The following is a 23,672-nucleotide window of genomic DNA, read 5'->3' as shown; positions in this document are numbered from 1 at the left end:
CCTTAGTTACCACATTGTCAGGGGAAGGCCTACGAGGATCGCAAGGGCCTCTATAGGATCAGCATAAGGGGCTAAGAATGGGGCTGGGGCTGGGGCGGGGGTTGGGGCTAGTGCTGGGACTGCGGCTGCGGCTAGGGCTAGGGCTGGGGCTGGGGCTTGGGCTCGGGCTGGGGCTGGGGCTAGGGCTGGGGCTGGGGCTAGGGCTGGGGCTGGGGCTAGTGCTGGGGCTGGGGCTGGGGCACGGGCTGGTACTGTGTCTAGGGCTAGGGCTGGGGCTAGGGCTGGGGCTGGGGCTGGTGCTGGGGTTGGGGCTAGGGCTGGGACTGCGGCTGCGGCTAGGGCTACGCCTGGAGCTGGGGCTAGGGTTCGGGCTGGGGCTGGGGCTAGGGCTAGATCTGGTGCTAGTGCTGTGGCTGTGGCTGGGGCTAGGTCTGGGGCTGGGGCTGGGGCTAGGGATGGGGCTGAGGCTGGTGCTTTTACTGCAGCTGCGGCTAGGGCTAGGGCTGGGGCCGGGGCTTGGCCTCGGCCTGGGGCTGGGGCTAGGGATGGGGCTGGGGCTGGTGCTGGGGCTGGGTCTGGGGCTAGTGCTGTGGCTGGGGCTGGGACTGGGGCTGCGGCTGGGGCTGTGACTGGGGCTAGGGCTAGGGCTGCGGCTAGGCCTGGGGCTGGGGCTAGGGCTAGGGCTGGGGCTGGGGCTGGGGCTAGGGCTGGGGCTGGGCCTGGGGCTGGGACTGGGGCTAGGTCTGGGGCCTGGGCTGGGGCTGGGGCTAGGGCTAGGGCTGGGGCTAGGGCTAGGGCTGTGGCTGGGGCTAGGTTTAGGGCTAGGCCCTTAGTTAGGAATAGGGTCAAGGCCTTACTTAAGGACAGTGTCAGGGCAAGGCCTAGGAGGAGCATAAAGGCCTCTCTAGGATCAGCATTAGGGGCTGGGGCTGCGGCTGGGGCTGGACCTGGGGCCTTAGTTAGAAATAGTGTCAAGGCCTTAGTTACCACATTGTCAGGGGAAGGCCTAGGAGGATCGCAAGGGCCTCTATAGGATCAGCATAAGGGGCTGGGGCTGGGGCTGCGGTTGTGGCTAGGCATAGGGCTGGGGCTGGGGCTTGGGCTCGGGCTGGGGCTGGGGCTGGGGCTGGGCCTGGGGTGGGTGGTGGGGCTAGGGCTGGGGCTGGGGCTTCGTCTAGGGCTGGGGCTGGGACTTGGGCTCGGGCTGGGGCTGGGGCTGGGGCTCGAGCTGGGGCTGAGGCTAAGGCTAGGGCTGGGTCTGGGGCTAGTGCTGGGGCTGGGGCTAGGGCTGGGGCTAGGGCTGGGGCTGGGGCTAGTGCTGGGGTTGGGGCTGGGGCTGGGGCTAGGGCTGGGGCTGGGGCTAGGGCTGGGGCTGGGGATGGGCCTAGGTTTAGGGCTAGGCCCTTAGGTATAGGGTCAAGGCCTTACTTTAGGACAGTGTCAGGGCACGGCCTAGGAGGAGCATAAAGGCCTCTATAGGATCAGCATCAGGGGCTGGGGCTACGGCTGGGGATGGACTTGGGACCTTAGTTAGAAATAGTGTCAAGGCCTTAGTTACCACATTGTCAGGGGAAGGCCTACGAGGATCGTAAGGGCCTCCATAGGATCAGCATCAGGGGCTAGGGCTGTAGCGATGGCTGGGACTACGGCTGCGGCTGGAGCTAGGGCTGGGGCCGGGGCTTGGGCTAGGGCTGGAGCTGGCGCTAGGGGTCGGGCTAGGGCTGGGGCCTTAGTTAGGAATAGTGTCAAGTCCTTAGTTACCACATTGTCAGGTGAAGGCCTAGGAGGATCATAAGGGCCTCTATAGGATCCGCATCAGGGGCTAGGGCTGGGGCTGGGGCTAGGGCTGGGGTTGGGGCTAGGGCTGGGACTGCGGCTGTGGCTAGGGCTAGGTCTGGGGCTTGGGCTAGGGCTGGGGCTGGGGCTTGGGCTCGGGCTGGGGCTGGGGCTAGGGCTGGGGCTGGGGCTGGGGCTGGGGCTGGGGCTGGGGCTAGGGCTGGGGCTGGGGCTGGGTTAGGTTTAGGGCTAGGCCCTTAGTTAGGAATAGGGTCAAGGCCTTACTTAAGGACAGTGTCAGGGCAAGGCCTAGGAGGAGCATAAAGGCCTCTATAGGATCAGCATCAGGGGCTGGGGCTGCGGCTGGGGCTGGACCTGGGGCCTTAGTTAGAAATAGTGTCAAGGCCTTAGTTACCACATTGTCAGGGGAAGGCCTAGGAGGATCGCAAGGGCCTCTATAGGATCAGCATAAGGGGCTAAGAATGGGGCTGGGGCTGGGGCGGGGGTTGGGGCTAGTGCTGGGACTGCGGCTGCGGCTAGGGCTAGGGCTGGGGCTGGGGCTAGGGCTCGGGCTGGGGCTGGGGCTAGGGCTGGGGCTGGGGCTAGGGCTGGGTCTGGGGCTAGTGCTGGGGCTGGGGCTGGGGCACGGGCTGGTACTGTGTCTAGGGCTAGGGCTGGGGCTAGGGCTGGGGCTGGGGCTGGTGCTGGGGTTGGGGCTAGGGCTGGGACTGCGGCTGCGGCTAGGGCTACGCCTGGAGCTGGGGCTAGGGTTCGGGCTGGGGCTGGGGCTAGGGCTAGATCTGGTGCTAGTGCTGTGGCTGTGGCTGGGGCTGGGGCTGGGACTGGGGCTAGGGCTAGGCCTGAGGCTAGGGATGGGGCTGGGGCTAGTGCTGGGGCTGGGATTGGGGCTAGGTCTGGGGCTGGGGCTGGGGCTAGGGATGGGGCTGAGGCTGGTGCTTTTACTGCAGCTGCGGCTAGGGCTAGGGCTGGGGCCGGGGCTTGGCCTCGGCCTGGGGCTGGGGCTAGGGATGGGGCTGGGGCTGGGGCTGCGGCTGGGGCTGTGACTGGGGCTAGGGCTAGGGCTGCGGCTAGGCCTGGGGCTGGGACTGGGGCTAGGTCTGGGGCCTGGGCTGGGGCTGGGGCTAGGGCTAGGGCTGGGGCTAGGGCTAGGGCTGTGGCTGGGGCTAGGTTTAGGGCTAGGCCCTTAGTTAGGAATAGGGTCAAGGCCTTACTTAAGGACAGTGTCAGGGCAAGGCCTAGGAGGAGCATAAAGGCCTCTCTAGGATCAGCATTAGGGGCTGGGGCTGCAGCTGGGGCTGGACCTGGGGCCTTAGTTAGAAATAGTGTCAAGGCCTTAGTTACCACATTGTCAGGGGAAGGCCTAGGAGGATCGCAAGGGCCTCTATAGGATTAGCATAAGGGGCTAGGAATGGGGCTGGGGCTGGAGCGGGGGTTGGGGCTAGGGCTGGGACTGCGGCTGTGGCTAGGGCTAGGGCTGGGGCTGGGGCTTGGGCTCGGGCTGGGGCTGGGGCTAGGGCTGGGGCTGGGGCTAGTGCTGTGGCTGGGGCTGGGGCTGGGGCTGGGACTGGGGCTAGGTCTAGCGCTGAGGCTAGGGCTGGGGCTGGGGCTAGGGCTTGGCCTCGGCCTGGGGCGGGGGCTAGGGCTGGGGCTGGGGATGGGGCTGGTGCTGTGCCTGTGGCTGGGGCTGGGACTGGGCCTAGGGCTAGGGCTGCGGCTAGGGCTGGGGCTGGGGCTGGGGCTAGGGCTAGGGCTGGGGCTGGGGCTTGGACTGGGGCTAGGGCTAGGGCTGGGGCTGGGGCTGGGGCTAGGGCTGGGGCTGGGGCTGGGGCTGGGGCTAGGGCTGGGGCTGGGGCTGGGGTTGGGACTAGGGCTGGGACTGGGGCTGCGGCTAGGGCTAGGCCTGGGGCTGGGGCTAGGGCTGCGGCTAGGGCTGGGGCTGGGGCTAGGGCTAGGGCTGGGGCTAGGGTTGGGGCTGGGCTTTGGTATAGGTTTAGGGCTAGGCCCTTATTTAGGAATAGGGTCAAGGCCTTACTTAAGGACAGTGTCAGGGCAAGGCCTAGGAGGAGCATAAAGGCCTCTATAGGATCAGCATCAGGGGCTGGAGCTGCGGCTGGGGCTGGACCTGGGGCCTTAGTTAGAAATAGTGTCAAGGCCTTAGTTACCACATTGTCAGGGGAAGGCCTAGGAGGATCGCAAGGGCCTCTATAGGATCAGCATAAGGGGCTAAGAATGGGGCTGGGGTTGGGACGGAGGTTGGGGATAGGGCAGGGACTGCAGCTGCGGCTAGGGCTAAGGCTGGGGCTGGGGCTTCGTCTTGGGCTGGGGCCGGGGCTAGGGCTGGGGCTGGGTCTAGGGCTGGGTCTGGGGCTAGTGCTGTGGCTGGGGCTGGGGCTGGGGCTGAGGCTGGGGATAGGACTGGGGCTAGGGCTAGGGCTGGGGCTAGGGCTGGGTCTGGGGCTGGGGCTAGGTTTAGGGCTAGGCCCTTAGTTAGGAATAGGGTCAAGGCCTTACTTAAGGACAGTGTCAGGGCAAGGCCTAGGAGGAGCATAAAGGCCTCTATAGGATCAGCATCAGGGGCTGGGGCTGCGGCTGGGGCTGGACTTGGGACCTTAGTTAGAAATAGTGTCAAGGCCTTAGTTACCACATTGTCAGGGGAAGGCCTACGAGGATCGCAAGGGCCTCTATAGGATCAGCATAAGGGGCTAAGAATGGGGCTGGGGCTGGGGCGGGGGTTGGGGCTAGTGCTGGGACTGCGGCTGCGGCTAGGGCTAGGGCTGGGGCTGGGGCTTGGGCTCGGGCTGGGGCTGGGGCTAGGGCTGGGGCTGGGGCTAGGGCTGGGGCTGGGGCTAGTGCTGGGGCTGGGGCTGGGGCACGGGCTGGTACTGTGTCTAGGGCTAGGGCTGGGGCTAGGGCTGGGGCTGGGGCTGGTGCTGGGGTTGGGGCTAGGGCTGGGACTGCGGCTGCGGCTAGGGCTACGCCTGGAGCTGGGGCTAGGGTTCGGGCTGGGGCTGGGGCTAGGGCTAGATCTGGTGCTAGTGCTGTGGCTGTGGCTGGGGCTGGGGCTGGGACTGGGGCTAGGGCTGGGGCTGGGGCTGGGGCTAGGGATGGGGCTGAGGCTGGTGCTTTTACTGCAGCTGCGGCTAGGGCTAGGGCTGGGGCCGGGGCTTGGCCTCGGCCTGGGGCTGGGGCTAGGGATGGGGCTGGGGCTGGTGCTGGGGCTGGGTCTGGGGCTAGTGCTGTGGCTGGGGCTGGGACTGGGGCTGCGGCTGGGGCTGTGACTGGGGCTAGGGCTAGGGCTGCGGCTAGGCCTGGGGCTGGGGCTAGGGCTAGGGCTGGGGCTGGGGCTGGGGCTAGGGCTGGGGCTGGGCCTGGGGCTGGGACTGGGGCTAGGTCTGGGGCCTGGGCTGGGGCTGGGGCTAGGGCTAGGGCTGGGGCTAGGGCTAGGGCTGTGGCTGGGGCTAGGTTTAGGGCTAGGCCCTTAGTTAGGAATAGGGTCAAGGCCTTACTTAAGGACAGTGTCAGGGCAAGGCCTAGGAGGAGCATAAAGGCCTCTCTAGGATCAGCATTAGGGGCTGGGGCTGCGGCTGGGGCTGGACCTGGGGCCTTAGTTAGAAATAGTGTCAAGGCCTTAGTTACCACATTGTCAGGGGAAGGCCTAGGAGGATCGCAAGGGCCTCTATAGGATCAGCATAAGGGGCTGGGGCTGGGGCTGCGGTTGTGGCTAGGCATAGGGCTGGGGCTGGGGCTTGGGCTCGGGCTGGGGCTGGGGCTGGGGCTGGGCCTGGGGTGGGTGGTGGGGCTAGGGCTGGGGCTGGGGCTTCGTCTAGGGCTGGGGCTGGGACTTGGGCTCGGGCTGGGGCTGGGGCTGGGGCTCGAGCTGGGGCTGAGGCTAAGGCTAGGGCTGGGTCTGGGGCTAGTGCTGGGGCTGGGGCTAGGGCTGGGGCTAGGGCTGGGGCTGGGGCTAGTGCTGGGGCTGGGGCTGGGGCTGGGGCTAGGGCTGGGGCTGGGGCTAGGGCTGGGGCTGGGGATGGGCCTAGGTTTAGGGCTAGGCCCTTAGGTATAGGGTCAAGGCCTTACTTTAGGACAGTGTCAGGGCACGGCCTAGGAGGAGCATAAAGGCCTCTATAGGATCAGCATCAGGGGCTGGGGCTACGGCTGGGGATGGACTTGGGACCTTAGTTAGAAATAGTGTCAAGGCCTTAGTTACCACATTGTCAGGGGAAGGCCTACGAGGATCGTAAGGGCCTCCATAGGATCAGCATCAGGGGCTAGGGCTGTAGCGATGGCTGGGACTACGGCTGCGGCTGGAGCTAGGGCTGGGGCCGGGGCTTGGGCTAGGGCTGGAGCTGGCGCTAGGGGTCGGGCTAGGGCTGGGGCCTTAGTTAGGAATAGTGTCAAGTCCTTAGTTACCACATTGTCAGGTGAAGGCCTAGGAGGATCATAAGGGCCTCTATAGGATCCGCATCAGGGGCTAGGGCTGGGGCTGGGGCTAGGGCTGGGGTTGGGGCTAGGGCTGGGACTGCGGCTGTGGCTAGGGCTAGGTCTGGGGCTTGGGCTAGGGCTGGGGCTGGGGCTTGGGCTCGGGCTGGGGCTGGGGCTAGGGCTGGGGCTGGGGCTGGGGCTGGGGCTGGGGCTGGGGCTAGGGCTGGGGCTGGGGCTGGGTTAGGTTTAGGGCTAGGCCCTTAGTTAGGAATAGGGTCAAGGCCTTACTTAAGGACAGTGTCAGGGCAAGGCCTAGGAGGAGCATAAAGGCCTCTATAGGATCAGCATCAGGGGCTGGGGCTGCGGCTGGGGCTGGACCTGGGGCCTTAGTTAGAAATAGTGTCAAGGCCTTAGTTACCACATTGTCAGGGGAAGGCCTAGGAGGATCGCAAGGGCCTCTATAGGATCAGCATAAGGGGCTAAGAATGGGGCTGGGGCTGGGGCGGGGGTTGGGGCTAGTGCTGGGACTGCGGCTGCGGCTAGGGCTAGGGCTGGGGCTGGGGCTAGGGCTCGGGCTGGGGCTGGGGCTAGGGCTGGGGCTGGGGCTAGGGCTGGGTCTGGGGCTAGTGCTGGGGCTGGGGCTGGGGCACGGGCTGGTACTGTGTCTAGGGCTAGGGCTGGGGCTAGGGCTGGGGCTGGGGCTGGTGCTGGGGTTGGGGCTAGGGCTGGGACTGCGGCTGCGGCTAGGGCTACGCCTGGAGCTGGGGCTAGGGTTCGGGCTGGGGCTGGGGCTAGGGCTAGATCTGGTGCTAGTGCTGTGGCTGTGGCTGGGGCTGGGGCTGGGACTGGGGCTAGGGCTAGGCCTGAGGCTAGGGATGGGGCTGGGGCTAGTGCTGGGGCTGGGATTGGGGCTAGGTCTGGGGCTGGGGCTGGGGCTAGGGATGGGGCTGAGGCTGGTGCTTTTACTGCAGCTGCGGCTAGGGCTAGGGCTGGGGCCGGGGCTTGGCCTCGGCCTGGGGCTGGGGCTAGGGATGGGGCTGGGGCTGGGGCTGCGGCTGGGGCTGTGACTGGGGCTAGGGCTAGGGCTGCGGCTAGGCCTGGGGCTGGGGCTAGGGCTAGGGCTGGGGCTGGGGCTGGGGCTGGGGCTAGGGCTGGGGCTGGGCCTGGGGCTGGGACTGGGGCTAGGTCTGGGGCCTGGGCTGGGGCTGGGGCTAGGGCTAGGGCTGGGGCTAGGGCTAGGGCTGTGGCTGGGGCTAGGTTTAGGGCTAGGCCCTTAGTTAGGAATAGGGTCAAGGCCTTACTTAAGGACAGTGTCAGGGCAAGGCCTAGGAGGAGCATAAAGGCCTCTCTAGGATCAGCATTAGGGGCTGGGGCTGCAGCTGGGGCTGGACCTGGGGCCTTAGTTAGAAATAGTGTCAAGGCCTTAGTTACCACATTGTCAGGGGAAGGCCTAGGAGGATCGCAAGGGCCTCTATAGGATTAGCATAAGGGGCTAGGAATGGGGCTGGGGCTGGAGCGGGGGTTGGGGCTAGGGCTGGGACTGCGGCTGTGGCTAGGGCTAGGGCTGGGGCTGGGGCTTGGGCTCGGGCTGGGGCTGGGGCTAGGGCTGGGGCTGGGGCTAGTGCTGTGGCTGGGGCTGGGGCTGGGGCTGGGACTGGGGCTAGGTCTAGCGCTGAGGCTAGGGCTGGGGCTGGGGCTAGGGCTTGGCCTCGGCCTGGGGCGGGGGCTAGGGCTGGGGCTGGGGATGGGGCTGGTGCTGTGCCTGTGGCTGGGGCTGGGACTGGGCCTAGGGCTAGGGCTGCGGCTAGGGCTGGGGCTGGGGCTGGGGCTAGGGCTAGGGCTGGGGCTGGGGCTTGGACTGGGGCTAGGGCTAGGGCTGGGGCTGGGGCTAGGGCTGGGGCTGGGGCTGGGGCTGGGGCTAGGGCTGGGGCTGGGGCTGGGGTTGGGACTAGGGCTGGGACTGGGGCTGCGGCTAGGGCTAGGCCTGGGGCTGGGGCTAGGGCTGCGGCTAGGGCTGGGGCTGGGGCTAGGGCTAGGGCTGGGGCTAGGGTTGGGGCTGGGCTTTGGTATAGGTTTAGGGCTAGGCCCTTATTTAGGAATAGGGTCAAGGCCTTACTTAAGGACAGTGTCAGGGCTAGGCCTAGGAGGAGCATAAAGGCCTCTATAGGATCAGCATCAGGGGCTGGAGCTGCGGCTGGGGCTGGACCTGGGGCCTTAGTTAGAAATAGTGTCAAGGCCTTAGTTACCACATTGTCAGGGGAAGGCCTAGGAGGATCGCAAGGGCCTCTATAGGATCAGCATAAGGGGCTAAGAATGGGGCTGGGGTTGGGACGGAGGTTGGGGATAGGGCAGGGACTGCAGCTGCGGCTAGGGCTAAGGCTGGGGCTGGGGCTTCGTCTTGGGCTGGGGCCGGGGCTAGGGCTGGGGCTGGGTCTAGGGCTGGGTCTGGGGCTAGTGCTGTGGCTGGGGCTGGGGCTGGGGCTGAGGCTGGGGATAGGACTGGGGCTAGGGCTAGGGCTGGGGCTAGGGCTGGGTCTGGGGCTGGGGCTAGGTTTAGGGCTAGGCCCTTAGTTAGGAATAGGGTCAAGGCCTTACTTAAGGACAGTGTCAGGGCAAGGCCTAGGAGGAGCATAAAGGCCTCTATAGGATCAGCATCAGGGGCTGGGGCTGCGGCTGGGGCTGGACTTGGGACCTTAGTTAGAAATAGTGTCAAGGCCTTAGTTACCACATTGTCAGGGGAAGGCCTACGAGGATCGTAAGGGCCTCCATAGGATCAGCATCAGGGGCTAGGGCTGTAGCGACGGCTGGGACTGCGGCTGCGGCTGGAGCTAGGCCTGTGGCCGGGGCTTGGGATAGGGCTGGAGCTTGGGCTAGGGGTCGGGCTAGGGCTGGGGCCTTAGTTAGGAATAGTGTCAAGGCCTTAGTTACCACATTGTCAGGTGAAGGCCTAGGAGGATCATAAGGGCCTCTATAGGATCCGCATCAGGGGCTAGGGCTGGGGCTGGGGCTGGGGCTAGGGCTGGGGTTGGGGCTAGGGCTGGGATTGCGGCTGCGGCTAGGGTTGGGCTGGGGCTGGGGCTTGGGCTGGGGCTTGGGCTAGGGCTGGGGCTGGGGCTGAGGCTAAGGCTAGGGCTGGGTCTGCGGCTAGTGCTGGGGCTGGGGCGGGGGCTCGGGCTGGGGCTGCGACTAGGGCTGGGGCTGGGGCTGGAGCTGGGGCCTTAGTTAGAAATAGTGTAAAGGCCTTAGTTACCACATTGTCAGGGGAAGGCCTAGGAGGATCGCAAGGGCCTCTATAGGATCAGCATAAGGGGCTGGGGCTGGGGCTGCGGCTGTGGCTAGGCATAGGGCTGGGGCTGGGGCTTGGGCTCGGCCTGGGGCTGGGGCAGGGGCTGGGCCTGGGGTGGGTGGTGGGGCTAGGGCTGGGGCTGGGGCTTCGGCTAGGGCTGGGGCTGGGACTTGGGCTCGGGCTGGGGCTGGGGCTGGGGCTCGAGCTGGGGCTGAGGCTAAGGCTAGGGCTGGGTCTGGGGCTAGTGCTGAGGCTGGGGCTAGGGCTGGGGCTGGGGCTAGTGCTGGGGCTGGGGCTAGTGCTGGGGCTGGGGCTGGGGCTGGGGCTGGGGCTAGGGCTGGGGCTGGGGCTAGGGCTGGGGCTGGGGATGGGCCTAGGTTTAGGGCTAGGCCCTTAGGTATAGGGTCAAGGCCTTACTTTAGGAAAGTGTCAGGGCACGGCCTAGGAGGAGCATAAAGGCCTCTATAGGATCAGCATCAGGGGCTGGGGCTACGGCTGGGGATGGACTTGGGACCTTAGTTAGAAATAGTGTCAAGGCCTTAGTTACCACATTGTCAGGGGAAGGCCTAGGAGGATCGCAAGGGCCTCCATAGGATCAGCATCAGGGGCTAGGGCTGTAGCGATGGCTGGGACTACGGCTGCGGCTGGAGCTAGGGCTGGGGCCGGGGCTTGGGCTAGGGCTGGAGCTGGGGCTAGGGGTCGGGCTAGGACTGGGGCCTTAGTTAGGAATAGTGTCAAGTCCTTAGTTACCACATTGTCAGGTGAAGGCCTAGGAGGATCATAAGGGCCTCTATAGGATCCGCATCAGGGGCTAGGGCTGGGGCTGGGGCTAGGGCTGGGGTTGGGGCTAGGGCTGGGACTGCGGCTGTGGCTAGGGCTAGGTCTGGGACTTGGGCTAGGGCTGGGGCTGGGGCTCGGGCTGGGGCTGGGGCTGGGGCTGGGGCTAGGGCTGGGGCTGGGGCTAGGGCTAGGGCTGAGGCTTGGGCTGGGGCTGGGCTGGGCCTGGGACTGGGGCTAGTGCTGGGGCTGGGGCTGGGGCTGGGGATAGGACTGGGTCTAGGGCTAGGGCTGGGGCTAGGGCTGGGGCTGGGGCTGGTGCTAGGTTTAAGGCTAGGGCCTTAGTTCGGTATAGGGGTCAAGGCCTTACTTAAGGACAGTGTCAGGGCAAGGCCTAGGAGGAGCATAAAGGCCTCTATAGGATCAGCATCAGGGGCTGGAGCTGCGGCTGGGGCTGGACCTGGGGCCTTAGTTAGAAATAGTGTCAAGGCCTTAGTTACCACATTGTCAGGGGAAGGCCTAGGAGGATCGCAACGGCCTCTATAGGATCAGCATAAGGGGCTAGGAATGGGGCTGGGGTTGGGACGGAGGTTGGGGATAGGGCAGGGACTGCAGCTGCGGCTAGGGCTAGGGCTGGGGCTGGGGCTTCGTCTCGGGCTGGGGCCGGGGCTAGGGCTGGGGCTGGGGCTAGGGCTGGGGCTAGGTCTAGTGCTGTGGCTGGGGCTGGCGCTGGGGCTGGGACTGGGGCTAGGGCTAGGGCTGAGGCAAGGGCTGGGGCTGGGGCTGGGACTGGGGCTAGGTCTGGGGCTGGGGCTGGGGCTGGGACTGGGGCTAGTGCTGGGACTGCGGCTGCGGCTAGGGCTAGGGCTGGGGCTGGGGCTTGGCCTCGGCCTGTGGCCGGGGCTAGAGCTGGGGCCGGGGCCGGGCCCGGGGCTGGGGCCGGGGCTGCGGCTAGGGCTGTGGCTAGGCCTGGGGCTGGGGCCGGGGTTAGGGCTGGGGTAGGGGCTGGGGCTGGGGCTGGGGCTGGGGCTAGGGCTAGGGCTGGGGCTGCGGCTAGGCCTGGGGCTGGGGCTAGGGCTAGTGCTGTGGTTGGGGCTGGGGCTGGGGCTGGGGCTGGGGCTAGGGCTGGGGCTGGGGCTGGGGCTGGGGCTGGGGCTAGGGCTGGGGCTAGTTTTAGGGCTAGGGTTAGGGCTAGGGCTGGGGCTAGGGTTGGGGCTAGGGCTGGGGCTGGGGCTGGGGCTAGGGCTGGGGCTGGGGCTGGGACTGGGGCTAGTGCTGGGACTGCGGCTGCGGCTAGGGCTAGAGCTAGGGCTGGGGCTTGGCCTCGGCCTGGGGCAGGGGCTAGGGATGGGGCTACGGCTGGGGCTGGGGCTGGGGCTGGGACTGGGGCTAGGGCTGGGGCTGGGGCTGGGGCTAGGGCTAGGGCTGGGGCTAGGGTTGGGGCTGGGGCTAGGTTTAGGGCTAGGCTCTTAGTTAGGAATAGGGTCAAGGCCTTACTTAAGGACAGTGTCAGGGCAAGGCCTAGGAGGAGCATAAAGGCCTCTATAGGATCAGCATCAGGGGCTGGGGCTGCGGCTGAGGCTGGACCTGGGGCCTTAGTTAGAAATAGTGTCAAGGCCTTAGTTACCACATTGTCAGGGGAAGGCCTAGGAGGATCGCAAGGGCCTCTATAGGATCAGCATAAGGGGCTAGGAATGGGGCTGGGGCGGGGGTTGGGGATAGGGCTGGGACTGCAGCTGCGGCTAGGGCTAGGGCTGGGGCTGGGTCTTGGGCTCGGGCTGGGGCCGGGGCTTGGCCTCGGGCTAGGGCTGGGTCTGGGGCTAGTGCTCTTGCTGGGGCTGGGGCTGGGGCTGGGGCTGGGACTGCGGCTAGGGCTGGGTCTGGGGCTAGTGCTGTGGTTGGGGATGGGGCTGGGGCTGGGACTGGGGCTGGGGCTAGGGCTAGGGCTGAGGCTAGGGCTAGGGCTGGGGCTAGTGCTGGGGCTGGGGCTGGGACTGAGGCTAGGTCTGGGGCTGGGGCTGGGACTGCGGCTGCGGCTAGGGCTGGGGCTGGGGCTAGGGCTGGGTCTGGGGCTAGTGCTGTGGCTGTGGCTGGGGCTGGGGCTAGGGCTAGGGCTGAGGCTAGGGCTGGGGCTGGGGTCAGTGCTGGGACTGCAGCTGCGGCTAGGGGTAGGGCTAGGGCTTTGGCTAGGCCTTGGGCTGGGGCCGGGGCTAGGGTTGGGACTGGGGCTGGGGCTGGGGCTGGGGCTGGGGCTAGGGCTGGGGCTGGGGCTGGGGCTAGGGCTGGGGCTGGGGCTGGGGCTAGGGCTGGGGCTGGGGCTGGGACTGGGGCTAGGGCTGGGGCTGGGGCTGGGGCTGGGGCTGGGGCTGGGACTAGGGCTGGGGCTAGGGTTAGGGCTAGGGCTGGGGCTAGGGTTGGGGCTAGGGCTAGGGCTGGGGCTGGGGCTGGGGCTAGGGCTGTGGCTGGGGCTGGGACTGGGGCTAGTGCTGGGACTGCGGCTGCGGCTAGGGCTAGAGCTAGGGCCGGGGCTTGGCCTCGGCCTGGGGCTGGGAATGGGGCCGGGGCTGGGGCTGGGGCTGGGGCTGGGTCTGGGGCTAGTGCTGTGGCTGGAGCTGGGGCTGGGGCTGGGACTGGGGCTAGGTCTGGGGCTGGGGCTAAGGCTGGGGCTGGGGCTAGGGATGGGGCTGTGGCTGGGGCTGGGACTGGGGCTAGGGCTAGAGCTGCGGCTAGGCCTGGGGCTGGGGCTAGGGCTAGTGCTGGGGTTGCGGCTAGGGCTGGGGTTGAGGCTGGGACTGGGGCTAGGGCTGGGGCTGGGGCTGGGGCTGGGGCTGGGGCTGGGCCTGGGGCTGGGGCTGGGGCTGGGTTTAGGGCTGGGGCTAGGGTCAGGGCTAGGGCTGGGGCTAGGGCTGGGGCTGGGGCTGGGGCTGGGGCTAGAGCTGGGGCTGGGGCTGGGACTGGGGCTGGGGCTGGGGCTGGGGCTGGGGCTGGGGCTAGGGATGGGGCTAGGGTTAGGGCTAGGGCTGGGGCTAGGGTTGGGGCTAGGGCTGGGGCTGGAGCTGGGGCTGGGGCTAGGGCTGGGTCTGGGGCTGGGACTGGGGCTAGTGCTGGGACTGCGGCTGCGGCTAGGGCTAGAGCTAGGGCTGGGGCTTGGCCTCGGCCTGGGGTCGGGGCTAGCGATGGGATAGGGCTGGGGCTGGGGCTAGTGCTGGGACTGGGGCTGCAGCTAGGGCTAGGGCTGGGGCTAGGGCTGAGGCTGGTGCTAGTGCTGGGACTGCGGCTGCGGCTAGGGCTGGGGCTGGGACTGGGGCTAGGTCTGGGGCTGGGGCTGGGGCTGGGGCTGGGGCTAGGACTGGGGCTAGGGCTAGGGCTGCGGCTAGGCCTGGGGCTGGGGCTAGGGCTAGGGCTGGGACTGGGGCTGGGGCTGCGACTGGGGCTAGGTCTGGGGCTGGGGCTGGGGCTGGGGCTAGTGCTGGGACTGCGGCTGCGGCTAGGGCTAGGGCTGGGGCTGGGGCTGGGGCTAGGGCTGGGGCTGGGGCTGGGGCTGGGACTCTGGCTAGGTCTAGGGCTAGTGCTGTGGCTGGGGCTGGGCCTGGGGCTAGGGCTGGCGCTGGGGCTGGGGCTGGGTCTAGGGCTAGGGATGGGACTGGGGCTTGGCCTCGGCCTGGGGCAGGGGCTAGTGCTGGGACTGCGGCTAGGGCTGGGGCTGCGGCTAGGACTGGGGCTGGGGCTAGGCCTGGGGCTGGGGCTAGGGCTAGGGCTGGGGCTAGGGCTGGGGCTGGGACTGGGGCTAGTTCTGGGGCTGGGTCTAGGGCTGGGGATAGGGCTGGGGCTGCGGCTAGGCCTGGGGCTGGGGCTAGGGCTAGTGCTGGGGTTGGGGCTGGGGCTGGGGATGGGGCTGGGGCTAGGGCTGGGGCTGGGACTGGGGCTGGGGCTAGTGCTGGGACTGCGGCTAGGGCTGGGGCTGCGGCTAGGCCTGGGGCTGCGGCTAGGGCTAGGGCTGGGGCTAGGGCTGGGGCTGGGACTGGGGCTGGGGCTGGGGCTGGGACTGTGGCTAGGTCTGGGGCTGGGGCTAGGGCTGGGACTGGGGCTGGGACTGGGGCTAGCTCTGGGGCTGGGGCTAGGGCTGGGGATGGGGCTGGGGATGGGGCTGCGGCTGGGGCTGGGACTGGAGCTAGGGCTAGGGCTGCGGCTAGGCCTGGGGCTGGGGCTAGGGCTAGTGCTCGGGTTGGGGCTAGGGCTGGGGCTGGGGCTGGGACTGGGGCTAGGGCTGGGGCTGCGGCTGCGGCTGGGGCTGGGGCTGGGGCTAGGCCTGGGGCTAGGGTTAGGGCTAGGGCTGGGGCTAGGGTTGGGGCTAGGGCTGGGGCTGGGGCTACGGCTGGGGCTGGGGCTGGGACTGGGGCTAGTGCTGGGACTGCGGCTGCAGCTAGGGCTAGAGCTAGGGCCGGGGCTTGGCCTCGGCCTGGGGCTGGGGCTAGGGATGGGGCTAGGCCTGGGGCTGGGGCTGGGGCTGGGTCTAGGGCCGGGGCTTGGCCTCGGCCTGGGGCTGGGGCTAGGGATGGGGCTAGGGCTGGGGCCGGGGCTAGTGCTGGGACTGGGGCTTAGGGCTAGGGCTGGGGCTGGGGCTAGGGCTGGGGCTGGGGCTGGGGCTGGGGCTGGGGCTAGGGCTGGGGCTGGGGCTGGGGCTGGGACTGGGGCTAGGTCTGGGGCTGGGGCTAGGGCTGGGGCTGGGGCTAGGGATGGGGCTGCGGCTGGGGCTGGGACTGGGGCTAGGGCTAGGGCTGGGTCTGCGGCTAGTGCTGGGGCTGGGGCGGGGGCTGGGGTGGGGGCTGCGACTAGGGCTGGGGCTGGGGCTGGAGCTGGGGCCTTAGTTAGAAATAGTGTAAAGGCCTTAGTTACCACATTGTCAGGGGAAGGCCTAGGAGGATCGCAAGGGCCTCTATAGGATCAGCATAAGGGGCTGGGGCTGGGGCTGCGGTTGTGGCTAGGCATAGGGCTGGGGCTGGGGATTGGGCTCGGGCTGGGGCTGGGGCTGGGGCTGGGCCTGGGGTGGGTGGTGGGGCTAGGGCTGGGGCTGGGGCTTCGTCTAGGGCTGGGGCTGGGACTTGGGCTCGGGCTGGGGCTGGGGCTGGGGCTCGAGCTGGGGCTGAGGCTAAGGCTAGGGCTGGGTCTGGGGCTAGTGCTGGGGCTGGGGCTAGGGCTGGGGCTGGGGCTAGTGCTGGGGCTGGGGCTGGGGCTGGGGCTAGGGCTGGGGCTGGGGCTAGGGCTGGGGCTGGGGATGGGCCTAGGTTTAGGGCTAGGCCCTTAGGTATAGGGTCAAGGCCTTACTTTAGGACAGTGTCAGGGCACGGCCTAGGAGGAGCATAAAGGCCTCTATAGGATCAGCATCAGGGGCTGGGGCTACGGCTGGGGATGGACTTGGGACCTTAGTTAGAAATAGTGTCAAGGCCTTAGTTACCACATTGTCAGGGGAAGGCCTAGGAGGATCATAAGGGCCTCCATAGGATCAGCATCAGGGGCTAGGGATGTAGCGATGGCTGGGACTACGGCTGCGGCTGGAGCTAGGGCTGGGGCCGGGGCTTGGGCTAGGGCTGGAGCTGGCGCTAGGGGTCGGGCTAGGGCTGGGGCCTTAGTTAGGAATAGTGTCAAGTCCTTAGTTACCACATTGTCAGGTGAAGGCCTAGGAGGATCATAAGGGCCTCTATAGGATCCGCATCAGGGGCTAGGGCTGGGGCTGGGGCTAGGGCTGGGGTTGGGGCTAGGGCTGGGACTGCGGCTGTGGCTAGGGCTAGGTCTGGGGCTTGGGCTAGGGCTGGGGCTGGGGCTTGGGCTCGGGCTGGGGCTGGGGCTAGGGCTGAGGCTGGGGCTGGGGCTGGGGCTGGGGCTGGGGCTAGGGCTGGGGCTGGGGCTGGGTTAGGTTTAGGGCTAGGCCCTTAGTTAGGAATAGGGTCAAGGCCTTGCTTAAGGACAGTGTCAGGGCAAGGCCTAGGAGGAGCATAAAGGCCTCTATAGGATCAGCATCAGGGGCTGGGGCTGCGGCTGGGGCTGGACCTGGGGCCTTAGTTAGAAATAGTGTCAAGGCCTTAGTTACCACATTGTCAGGGGAAGGCCTAGGAGGATCGCAAGGGCCTCTATAGGATCAGCATAAGGGGCTAAGAATGGGGCTGGGGCTGGGGCGGGGGTTGGGGCTAGTGCTGGGACTGCGGCTGCGGCTAGGGCTAGGGCTGGGGCTGGGGCTTGGGCTCGGGCTGGGGCTGGGGCTAGGGCTGGGGCTGGGGCTAGGGCTGGGGCTGGGGCTAGGGCTGGGTCTGGGGCTAGTGCCGGGGCTGGGGCTGGGGCACGGGCTGGTACTGTGTCTAGGGCTAGGGCTGGGGCTAGGGCTGGGGCTGGGGCTGGTGCTGGGGTTGGGGCTAGGGCTGGGACTGCGGCTGCGGCTAGGGCTACGCCTGGAGCTGGGGCTAGGGTTCGGGCTGGGGCTGGGGCTAGGGCTAGATCTGGTGCTAGTGCTGTGGCTGTGGCTGGGGCTGGGGCTGGGACTGGGGCTAGGGCTAGGCCTGAGGCTAGGGATGGGGCTGGGGCTAGTGCTGGGGCTGGGATTGGGGCTAGGTCTGGGGCTGGGGCTGGGGCTAGGGATGGGGCTGAGGCTGGTGCTTTTACTGCAGCTGCGGCTAGGGCTAGGGCTGGGGCCGGGGCTTGGCCTCGGCCTGGGGCTGGGGCTAGGGATGGGGCTGGGGCTGGGGCTGGGGCTGGGGCTGGGGCTAGTGCTGTGGCTGGGGCTGGGACTGGGGCTGCGGCTGGGGCTGTGACTGGGGCTAGGGCTAGGGCTGCGGCTAGGCCTGGGGCTGGGGCTAGGGCTAGGGCTGGGGCTGGGGCTGGGGCTGGGGCTAGGGCTGGGGCTGGGCCTGGGGCTGGGACTGGGGCTAGGTCTGGGGCCTGGGCTGGGGCTGGGGCTAGGGCTAGGGCTGGGGCTAGGGCTAGGGCTGTGGCTGGGGCTAGGTTTAGGGCTAGGCCCTTAGTTAGGAATAGGGTCAAGGCCTTACTTAAGGACAGTGTCAGGGCAAGGCCTAGGAGGAGCATAAAGGCCTCTCTAGGATCAGCATTAGGGGCTGGGGCTGCAGCTGGGGCTGGACCTGGGGCCTTAGTTAGAAATAGTGTCAAGGCCTTAGTTACCACATTGTCAGGGGAAGGCCTAGGAGGATCGCAAGGGCCTCTATAGGATTAGCATAAGGGGCTAGGAATGGGGCTGGGGCTGGAGCGGGGGTTGGGGCTAGGGCTGGGACTGCGGCTGTGGCTAGGGCTAGGGCTGGGGCTGGGGCTTGGGCTCGGGCTGGGGCTGGGGCTAGGGCTGGGGCTGGGGCTAGTGCTGTGGCTGGGGCTGGGGCTGGGGCTGGGACTGGGGCTAGGTCTAGCGCTGAGGCTAGGGCTGGGGCTGGGGCTGGGGCTGGGGCTTGGGCTCGGGCTGGGGCTGGGGCTAGGGCTGGGGCTGGGGCTAGTGCTGTGGCTGGGGCTGGGGCTGGGGCTGGGACTGGGGCTAGGTCTAGCGCTGAGGCTAGGGCTGGGGCTGGGGCTAGGGCTTGGCCTCGGCCTGGGGCGGGGGCTAGGGCTGGGGCTGGGGCTGGGACTGGGGCTAGGGCTGGGGCTGGGGCTGGGGCTGGGGCTGGGGCTGGGACTAGGGCTGGGGCTAGGGTTAGGGCTAGGGCTGGGGCTAGGGTTGGGGCTAGGGCTAGGGCTGGGGCTGGGGCTGGGGCTAGGGCTGTGGCTGGGGCTGGGACTGGGGCTAGTGCTGGGACTGCGGCTGCGGCTAGGGCTAGAGCTAGGGCCGGGGCTTGGCCTCGGCCTGGGGCTGGGAATGGGGCCGGGGCTGGGGCTGGGGCTGGGGCTGGGTCTGGGGCTAGTGCTGTGGCTGGAGCTGGGGCTGGGGCTGGGACTGGGGCTAGGTCTGGGGCTGGGGCTAAGGCTGGGGCTGGGGCTAGGGATGGGGCTGTGGCTGGGGCTGGGACTGGGGCTAGGGCTAGAGCTGCGGCTAGGCCTGGGGCTGGGGCTAGGGCTAGTGCTGGGGTTGCGGCTAGGGCTGGGGTTGAGGCTGGGACTGGGGCTAGGGCTGGGGCTGGGGCTGGGGCTGGGGCTGGGGCTGGGCCTGGGGCTGGGGCTGGGGCTGGGTTTAGGGCTGGGGCTAGGGTCAGGGCTAGGGCTGGGGCTAGGGCTGGGGCTGGGGCTGGGGCTGGGGCTAGAGCTGGGGCTGGGGCTGGGACTGGGGCTGGGGCTGGGGCTGGGGCTGGGGCTGGGGCTAGGGATGGGGCTAGGGTTAGGGCTAGGGCTGGGGCTAGGGTTGGGGCTAGGGCTGGGGCTGGAGCTGGGGCTGGGGCTAGGGCTGGGTCTGGGGCTGGGACTGGGGCTAGTGCTGGGACTGCGGCTGCGGCTAGGGCTAGAGCTAGGGCTGGGGCTTGGCCTCGGCCTGGGGTCGGGGCTAGCGATGGGATAGGGCTGGGGCTGGGGCTAGTGCTGGGACTGGGGCTGCAGCTAGGGCTAGGGCTGGGGCTAGGGCTGAGGCTGGTGCTAGTGCTGGGACTGCGGCTGCGGCTAGGGCTGGGGCTGGGACTGGGGCTAGGTCTGGGGCTGGGGCTGGGGCTGGGGCTGGGGCTAGGACTGGGGCTAGGGCTAGGGCTGCGGCTAGGCCTGGGGCTGGGGCTAGGGCTAGGGCTGGGACTGGGGCTGGGGCTGCGACTGGGGCTAGGTCTGGGGCTGGGGCTGGGGCTGGGGCTAGTGCTGGGACTGCGGCTGCGGCTAGGGCTAGGGCTGGGGCTGGGGCTGGGGCTAGGGCTGGGGCTGGGGCTGGGGCTGGGACTCTGGCTAGGTCTAGGGCTAGTGCTGTGGCTGGGGCTGGGCCTGGGGCTAGGGCTGGCGCTGGGGCTGGGGCTGGGTCTAGGGCTAGGGATGGGACTGGGGCTTGGCCTCGGCCTGGGGCAGGGGCTAGTGCTGGGACTGCGGCTAGGGCTGGGGCTGCGGCTAGGACTGGGGCTGGGGCTAGGCCTGGGGCTGGGGCTAGGGCTAGGGCTGGGGCTAGGGCTGGGGCTGGGACTGGGGCTAGTTCTGGGGCTGGGTCTAGGGCTGGGGATAGGGCTGGGGCTGCGGCTAGGCCTGGGGCTGGGGCTAGGGCTAGTGCTGGGGTTGGGGCTGGGGCTGGGGATGGGGCTGGGGCTAGGGCTGGGGCTGGGACTGGGGCTGGGGCTAGTGCTGGGACTGCGGCTAGGGCTGGGGCTGCGGCTAGGCCTGGGGCTGCGGCTAGGGCTAGGGCTGGGGCTAGGGCTGGGGCTGGGACTGGGGCTGGGGCTGGGGCTGGGACTGTGGCTAGGTCTGGGGCTGGGGCTAGGGCTGGGACTGGGGCTGGGACTGGGGCTAGCTCTGGGGCTGGGGCTAGGGCTGGGGATGGGGCTGGGGATGGGGCTGCGGCTGGGGCTGGGACTGGAGCTAGGGCTAGGGCTGCGGCTAGGCCTGGGGCTGGGGCTAGGGCTAGTGCTCGGGTTGGGGCTAGGGCTGGGGCTGGGGCTGGGACTGGGGCTAGGGCTGGGGCTGCGGCTGCGGCTGGGGCTGGGGCTGGGGCTAGGCCTGGGGCTAGGGTTAGGGCTAGGGCTGGGGCTAGGGTTGGGGCTAGGGCTGGGGCTGGGGCTACGGCTGGGGCTGGGGCTGGGACTGGGGCTAGTGCTGGGACTGCGGCTGCAGCTAGGGCTAGAGCTAGGGCCGGGGCTTGGCCTCGGCCTGGGGCTGGGGCTAGGGATGGGGCTAGGCCTGGGGCTGGGGCTGGGGCTGGGTCTAGGGCCGGGGCTTGGCCTCGGCCTGGGGCTGGGGCTAGGGATGGGGCTAGGGCTGGGGCCGGGGCTAGTGCTGGGACTGGGGCTTAGGGCTAGGGCTGGGGCTGGGGCTAGGGCTGGGGCTGGGGCTGGGGCTGGGGCTGGGGCTAGGGCTGGGGCTGGGGCTGGGGCTGGGACTGGGGCTAGGTCTGGGGCTGGGGCTAGGGCTGGGGCTGGGGCTAGGGATGGGGCTGCGGCTGGGGCTGGGACTGGGGCTAGGGCTAGGGCTGGGTCTGCGGCTAGTGCTGGGGCTGGGGCGGGGGCTGGGGTGGGGGCTGCGACTAGGGCTGGGGCTGGGGCTGGAGCTGGGGCCTTAGTTAGAAATAGTGTAAAGGCCTTAGTTACCACATTGTCAGGGGAAGGCCTAGGAGGATCGCAAGGGCCTCTATAGGATCAGCATAAGGGGCTGGGGCTGGGGCTGCGGTTGTGGCTAGGCATAGGGCTGGGGCTGGGGATTGGGCTCGGGCTGGGGCTGGGGCTGGGGCTGGGCCTGGGGTGGGTGGTGGGGCTAGGGCTGGGGCTGGGGCTTCGTCTAGGGCTGGGGCTGGGACTTGGGCTCGGGCTGGGGCTGGGGCTGGGGCTCGAGCTGGGGCTGAGGCTAAGGCTAGGGCTGGGTCTGGGGCTAGTGCTGGGGCTGGGGCTAGGGCTGGGGCTGGGGCTAGTGCTGGGGCTGGGGCTGGGGCTGGGGCTAGGGCTGGGGCTGGGGCTAGGGCTGGGGCTGGGGATGGGCCTAGGTTTAGGGCTAGGCCCTTAGGTATAGGGTCAAGGCCTTACTTTAGGACAGTGTCAGGGCACGGCCTAGGAGGAGCATAAAGGCCTCTATAGGATCAGCATCAGGGGCTGGGGCTACGGCTGGGGATGGACTTGGGACCTTAGTTAGAAATAGTGTCAAGGCCTTAGTTACCACATTGTCAGGGGAAGGCCTAGGAGGATCATAAGGGCCTCCATAGGATCAGCATCAGGGGCTAGGGATGTAGCGATGGCTGGGACTACGGCTGCGGCTGGAGCTAGGGCTGGGGCCGGGGCTTGGGCTAGGGCTGGAGCTGGCGCTAGGGGTCGGGCTAGGGCTGGGGCCTTAGTTAGGAATAGTGTCAAGTCCTTAGTTACCACATTGTCAGGTGAAGGCCTAGGAGGATCATAAGGGCCTCTATAGGATCCGCATCAGGGGCTAGGGCTGGGGCTGGGGCTAGGGCTGGGGTTGGGGCTAGGGCTGGGACTGCGGCTGTGGCTAGGGCTAGGTCTGGGGCTTGGGCTAGGGCTGGGGCTGGGGCTTGGGCTCGGGCTGGGGCTGGGGCTAGGGCTGAGGCTGGGGCTGGGGCTGGGGCTGGGGCTGGGGCTAGGGCTGGGGCTGGGGCTGGGTTAGGTTTAGGGCTAGGCCCTTAGTTAGGAATAGGGTCAAGGCCTTGCTTAAGGACAGTGTCAGGGCAAGGCCTAGGAGGAGCATAAAGGCCTCTATAGGATCAGCATCAGGGGCTGGGGCTGCGGCTGGGGCTGGACCTGGGGCCTTAGTTAGAAATAGTGTCAAGGCCTTAGTTACCACATTGTCAGGGGAAGGCCTAGGAGGATCGCAAGGGCCTCTATAGGATCAGCATAAGGGGCTAAGAATGGGGCTGGGGCTGGGGCGGGGGTTGGGGCTAGTGCTGGGACTGCGGCTGCGGCTAGGGCTAGGGCTGGGGCTGGGGCTTGGGCTCGGGCTGGGGCTGGGGCTAGGGCTGGGGCTGGGGCTAGGGCTGGGGCTGGGGCTAGGGCTGGGTCTGGGGCTAGTGCCGGGGCTGGGGCTGGGGCACGGGCTGGTACTGTGTCTAGGGCTAGGGCTGGGGCTAGGGCTGGGGCTGGGGCTGGTGCTGGGGTTGGGGCTAGGGCTGGGACTGCGGCTGCGGCTAGGGCTACGCCTGGAGCTGGGGCTAGGGTTCGGGCTGGGGCTGGGGCTAGGGCTAGATCTGGTGCTAGTGCTGTGGCTGTGGCTGGGGCTGGGGCTGGGACTGGGGCTAGGGCTAGGCCTGAGGCTAGGGATGGGGCTGGGGCTAGTGCTGGGGCTGGGATTGGGGCTAGGTCTGGGGCTGGGGCTGGGGCTAGGGATGGGGCTGAGGCTGGTGCTTTTACTGCAGCTGCGGCTAGGGCTAGGGCTGGGGCCGGGGCTTGGCCTCGGCCTGGGGCTGGGGCTAGGGATGGGGCTGGGGCTGGGGCTGGGGCTGGGGCTGGGGCTAGTGCTGTGGCTGGGGCTGGGACTGGGGCTGCGGCTGGGGCTGTGACTGGGGCTAGGGCTAGGGCTGCGGCTAGGCCTGGGGCTGGGGCTAGGGCTAGGGCTGGGGCTGGGGCTGGGGCTGGGGCTAGGGCTGGGGCTGGGCCTGGGGCTGGGACTGGGGCTAGGTCTGGGGCCTGGGCTGGGGCTGGGGCTAGGGCTAGGGCTGGGGCTAGGGCTAGGGCTGTGGCTGGGGCTAGGTTTAGGGCTAGGCCCTTAGTTAGGAATAGGGTCAAGGCCTTACTTAAGGACAGTGTCAGGGCAAGGCCTAGGAGGAGCATAAAGGCCTCTCTAGGATCAGCATTAGGGGCTGGGGCTGCAGCTGGGGCTGGACCTGGGGCCTTAGTTAGAAATAGTGTCAAGGCCTTAGTTACCACATTGTCAGGGGAAGGCCTAGGAGGATCGCAAGGGCCTCTATAGGATTAGCATAAGGGGCTAGGAATGGGGCTGGGGCTGGAGCGGGGGTTGGGGCTAGGGCTGGGACTGCGGCTGTGGCTAGGGCTAGGGCTGGGGCTGGGGCTTGGGCTCGGGCTGGGGCTGGGGCTAGGGCTGGGGCTGGGGCTAGTGCTGTGGCTGGGGCTGGGGCTGGGGCTGGGACTGGGGCTAGGTCTAGCGCTGAGGCTAGGGCTGGGGCTGGGGCTGGGGCTGGGGCTTGGGCTCGGGCTGGGGCTGGGGCTAGGGCTGGGGCTGGGGCTAGTGCTGTGGCTGGGGCTGGGGCTGGGGCTGGGACTGGGGCTAGGTCTAGCGCTGAGGCTAGGGCTGGGGCTGGGGCTAGGGCTTGGCCTCGGCCTGGGGCGGGGGCTAGGGCTGGGGCTGGGGATGGGGCTGGTGCTGTGCCTGTGGCTGGGGCTGGGACTGGGCCTAGGGCTAGGGCTGCGGCTAGGGCTGGGGCTGGGGCTGGGGCTAGGGCTAGGGCTGGGGCTGGGGCTTGGACTGGGGCTAGGGCTAGGGCTGGGGCTGGGGCTGGGGCTAGGGCTGGGGCTGGGGCTGGGGCTGGGGCTAGGGCTGGGGCTGGGGCTGGTGCTGGGGTTGGGACTAGGGCTGGGACTGGGGCTGCGGCTAGGGCTAGGCCTGGGGCTGGGGCTAGGGCTGGGGCTAGGGCTGGGGCTGGGGCTAGGGCTAGGGCTGGGGCTAGGGTTGGGGCTGGGCTTTGGGATAGGTTTAGGGCTAGGCCCTTATTTAGGAATAGGGTCAAGGCCTTACTTAAGGACAGTGTCAGGGCAAGGCCTAGGAGGAGCATAAAGGCCTCTATAGGATCAGCATCAGGGGCTGGAGCTGCGGCTGGGGCTGGACCTGGGGCCTT

This window comes from Mesoplodon mirus, assembly GCF_964341445.2.
Source record: "Mesoplodon mirus genome assembly, contig: HAP1_SCAFFOLD_489, whole genome shotgun sequence".
Taxonomy (NCBI): Eukaryota; Metazoa; Chordata; class Mammalia; order Artiodactyla; family Ziphiidae; genus Mesoplodon; species Mesoplodon mirus.
Note: the sequence above shows the minus strand (reverse complement) of the source record.